Genomic DNA, 5,337 nt, shown 5'->3' with positions numbered 1-5,337 from the left:
GGGTACAGATCTAAACAGAATTCTCAACAGGAACATTAGATGGCTAAGAAACACTTGAACTGGCAAATGGCCGTAGTTAAAAACAATGAAGGAATCCCATCAGAAGGGATAAACTCCACTGGGGCGTGGTAGTTCGTGATCTCGCGCCTGTGGTTGGGTCTCGGTCTGCAGACCCTTCTCCAGCGCAGCTATGAACTTGGAGCGGGTGTCCAATGAGGAGAAGTTGAATCTGTGCCGGAAGTACTATCTTGGTGGTTTTGCATTCCTGCCTTTTATTGGTTGGTCAACATTTTCTGGTTCTTCAGAGAGGCCTTCCTTGCCCCAGCCTACACAGAGCAGAGCCAAATCAAAGGCTATGTTTGGCGCTCAGCTGTGGGCTTCCTCTTCTGGGTGATTGTTCTCACCACCTGGATCACCATCTTCCAGATCTACCGGCCCCGCAGGGGTGCTCTTGGGGACTACCTTTCCTTCACCATTCCCCTGGGCACCCCCTGACAACCTCACAAGCTGGCAAGCTGGCGGTTTGTCCTTTCTCCCAGGATGGGCTTCTCTGCGCTAAGCCTTTTCTCAAACCCTGAAGACTGTCCCCCATTTCCCATCTGCCCCAATAAATGACCCTAACTTTAAAAAAAAAAAAAAGAAACACTTGAACTATTCAACAATTTTAACCATGAGGAAAATGCAAACCAAAATGGCTCTGAGATTCCATCTTACACCTGTAAGGATGGCCAAGATCAAAACACAAGTGACAGCTTATGCTAGAGAGGCTGTGGAACAAGGGGAAGACTCCTCCATTTCTGGAATAAGTGCAAACATGTACAACTGTAGGGCCCTGGCCTCCCTTATTCCTGGGGTGCTTCCCGAGGACAATTTCTGGTCAGCATGACCAAGCATTTAACCCTTATTCCTGGGACGCATTCAGTTTCTAGTCAGATGACTAGCATTCTGTTGGTTCCTGTTTTCCCCTTGCCCCACCTGGTTAAGTTCCTATATTCCTCCTGCCCCGCCTGGTGGTTAGCTGCAGGGCATTCATTCTATTTGAGATATGGTAATTTCCATACCTGTCTGGGTGGGGGTCCTTGTGCTGCAGTAGGTAGATAAAGGGCTTCCCCAAGGCTGAATAAACGGCATTCGGTTGATCTCCTTTCGAATGACCCTAGTCTCTCTGTGTGTTCTTTTCAATCTCCAGGCCCTTGCCCAACTCGCGTTCGGTACAGTGGCGCGCGAACTGTACTGAGGGTGAGGGTGTAACACCAAATCGGGTGTTACAATACAACTACTTTGGAAATCAATACAATGGTTTATAAGGAAACTGGGAATCAATCTACCTCAATACCCAGCTATACCACTCTTGGGTATATATCTAAAGTATGCTCAATCATACCACAAGGACATGTGTACAACTATAATAATAGCAGCTTTATGTATAATAGAACCTGGAAACAACCTAGTTATCTCTAAACCAAAGACTAGATTTTAAAAAGTTGTACATTTATGCAATGGAGTACTACTCAGATATTAAAAGCAATTGCATATTGAATTTAAAGGCAAATGGAAGGAACTAGAAAAAAAATCATCCTGAGTGAAGTAACCCAGAAGGACAAGCATGGCATGTACTCACTTATAAGTGGATATTAGCTGTTAAGTAAAGGATAATTATGCTATAATTCAAACCTAGAGAGACTAGATAACAAGGAGGTATCAAGGAGGGAAGACCAGGTCTCCCTTGGAAGGGGAAACAGAAGAGATCTTGTAGGTAGACTGGAGGTAGTAAGATATGGGAACCTGAGGGATCAGATTGGTGGATGGATTGGGAGAGTGCTGAAATAGATGACCAGAAAGGGGGACTTTGACAAGTCAGGTAGAAACTGGTGCAAGGGAAACTCCCATGTATCTACAGAGATGACCAAACTAAGACTCCTAGCAATACCAGATATGTGCCCAAACTGGCCATCCCCTGTGACCAGTCAAAAATCTCAGTGGAGGGATTGGGACACCCTGTCCTGTCATTGGGATGTGCTGGATGAAGAGTGGCTCAGAGATTGTGGGAGTGGCCAACCAATGACTGGTTCTTTCTAAGACCCATGTCATGAAAATGAACCCACCTCTGACACTGCCTGGAGTGCCGGAACCCACAGGCAGGATGGCCCAGGGACCTAGGATAGAACCTGTTGACGGAGCTGTGGCTGTGTTCCTGCCACCCTGGCTCCCGGCTGCCTGGCTAGCTTATGCCCTGAAATAACAACAGACAAATTGTATTCTTTTAAACACTGCTTGGCCCATTATATCTAGCCTCTTCTCGGCTAACTCTCGCACCTGGACTAGCCCATTTCTAATAATGTGTGTAGCACCCCAAGGTGTGCTTACCGGGAAGATTCTAGCCTACGTCCATCCTGGGTCAGAGCTTCATCGCGTCTGCCCAGGAGAGGGGAGCATGGCGTCTGAGCTCACTTCCTCTTCCTCCCAGCATTCTGTTCTGTTTACTCCACCCATCTATGTTCTAACCTATCAGGGCCAAGCAGTTTCTTTATTAATTAACCAATGACCTTCCTCCATCAAGAACCAAACATGATTGGGGAAAAAAATGTCAAGGCAATAATGCCTAATGATATTCTGCTATACCCACAGATTGGCATCTACCCTAACTGTCATCAGAGAAGCTTCATCCAGCTACTGATATAAATGGGTGCAGAGACCCACAGCCAAATATTTGGCCAACCTCTGGGAATCCTGCTGATAAGAGGGAGGAAGAATTGTAGGAGACAGAGGGGTCAAGGACATCACAATAAAGCCCAAAGAATCAAATAACCTGGGCGCATAGAAGCTCAGAGTCTGAACCAACAACCAGGGAACCTGCATGAGACTGACCTGGGCCCTCTACATACATATGACAGTTGTGTAGCTTGGCCTTCTTGCGGGACTCCTAACAGTGGCAGCTGGGGCTGTCCCTAACCTATCTCTCACAGTGGATTGCTTTGCCAGCCTTAATACAAGAGCAAGTGAGTGATTAGTCACACTGTAACTTGATATATCATGTTTTGTTGATACCCATGGAAGACCTGCCATTTTCTGAACAGAAATGCAGGAGGAGTGGATGGGGGAAGCATGAGAGCAGAGGGTAGGTGGGAGGAAAGAATGGTAGAATAGGAGAAAGGGAAAACTGATTTCAGGATGTAAAATAAATAAATAAATTCAATTTTAATAATTGGAAAATATAAATAAAAATTCCCACAAACAGCCACATATTATCAACCTAAATTCAACAATTACTGGCATTTTACCACATTTGCACCCTTCGGTGTATATACATCTGATTTGTTTTGTTTTTATTGCACCATTTAAAAGATGCCTAGAATCTGCAGAGTTCATGGGATATTGGTTTTAAGTTCTTCAGTATGTAGCTTCACAGAGTAAACTTGTTGATTAGCAAACCAAAATATTACTATTTTTGGTTTGATATAACATTATCTGATAATATTTGGGATATTCTTGAAACTATGTATGAATTCTTTATTCCAATAATATCAGTTTTAGCTATCTTTCAGTCTAGGATCTAATCAACACCAAGTATTGAATTTGTCATTTTTCTTCAACCACTTTTATGTTTAAACAATGACCCTGGTTTTATAGTTCAAGTGTGGATACCAATGCAATTGTAGAAAAAATAATGCCTTAGGCTTATTGGAAGCATTTTTTCCTGAATTGTAAATTCAATAACATTATTTGTCTTTGAATTGATTTTGGTCCAGTTAAAATTAATTACACATTTGTAAATCAACAAAGGATCTCTTAATGGCCAACACCATGTCTTACTTTATACTATTAACATAACTTGAGAAAATTACACTCATTATAACATTTATAGCTTGGAAATTATTGTTTCAATTAGAAATATTGTAATTCACAGGGTCCATTTCCCCCATCACTAAGGTACATAAATATTATGTCTTTAACCACCAACCACTTCTTCTGTCCATGTTCATATTATTCCTTTCCCCCAATTTTCCTCCGTTTGCTTCACCTCTCTTTTTCTCTTTTTCCATTCCATTCATCTTCTCCTACCTGCCGCTTTCTGTAGAGTCAATGATCAGCCTGTCTTTGTTAGGGGCATTTTATGGCAAGTAATAAACACTGAGACATTTAGTTAAAAGGCATAGAGGTGATTCCTGGATCTATTACAGGCTGGATGACTATTAAGGATTGTCTAAATGAGTCTCTGTATATCAACGAAATGAAAGGGGATAAACACAGTCTGAGCGAAGGAGAACAATCCAAGACACAAGGAAGTCAATCACCTCACCAAGTTTACATATTCGCTAAATGATGACACTGCCATGTTCCCCAGAGCAGGTGAAGCCAGAGTTCAGGAGCCTCGTATTGTGCTCCTCCATCTCTTCAAAGTCAAAAGCGTAAGGATACCTGAATCTACAGTCACACTCTTTATCTTTCATGATGCCCATGTGGCCATTTCTCTCCCATTTGGTAGGGAGTTTTCAAATGACTTTCCTTGGCCATCTTGTCCCTGTGTACCCTTTCTTGATGGCATTTGGCTTTTGTTCTCTGTAGCTATCTCCAGAATATACCACTCATTGTCCTCTGTAGCTAGCAGGTTCCCAGGGACTGTGGGCTGTGGTCATTTAATTTCACTAACTTCAGCTTTTGTTTGTGGCCAGAGGAGAAAAAGGCTTCTCATCTGTAAGCTGAAAAAACACAAAATGTCTCTCATAGTGCAACAGTAATCTTCTCTGCTAAGACGCTGTTCTAGTTTTCTTTCTGTTGCTGTGATAAACAGTATTCTCAAAATCATTTTGGTGAAGAAAGAGTTTATTTCAGCTTTAGCTTACAGTCCCTCATTTAAGGAAACCAGAGGAGGAGCTGAGTCAGAAACCTGAGGAAGAGAGCGAAGAGAACTGAAGCAAAGAACACAGAGGACACTGCTTACTGGCTTGACCCTCTGCTTGGCTCAGTTACTTTGAGATACAGCCCAGACCTGCCTGCCTAGTGATGGCACTGCACATTGTAGGTTGGTCCATTTTATATCAATTAGCAATTAAGAAAATACCTCAAATACATGCCCACAGGTAAATCTGATCCATGCAGTTTTCAGTTGAGATTCTCTTTTCCCTTAATTCCAGGTATGTGCCAAATTGATTGCTGAAGTTATGATAAGATAGATTTCTTTCTCTGATGAAGGCTCTAATCCTTCAAAACCCCTTCAGTCATGTCCTAGTTATCAATAATCAGACATTCAAAGGGGTCCAAGGGTGGGAAGAAAACAAGTATGATATTTGGATTTCCTCCGTTATTTGAAATTTTTTCTTTGTTGCCAATGGCAGC

At 42.6% G+C, this 5,337-nt stretch overlaps 1 pseudogene; it reads left to right on the top strand.

Annotated features, from left to right (window-relative positions):
- The first annotated feature begins 184 nt into the window (after positions 1–184).
- Positions 185–632, top strand: LOC101988249 (annotated as a pseudogene).
- The last annotated feature ends 4,705 nt before the right edge of the window (positions 633–5,337 follow it).

This window comes from Microtus ochrogaster, chromosome 16 (assembly GCF_000317375.1).
Source record: "Microtus ochrogaster isolate Prairie Vole_2 chromosome 16, MicOch1.0, whole genome shotgun sequence".
In the NCBI taxonomy this organism is placed as follows: Eukaryota; Metazoa; Chordata; class Mammalia; order Rodentia; family Cricetidae; genus Microtus; species Microtus ochrogaster.
The sequence above is the reverse complement of the archived record's forward strand: the minus strand, read 5'-3'. Positions and strand labels throughout refer to the sequence as shown.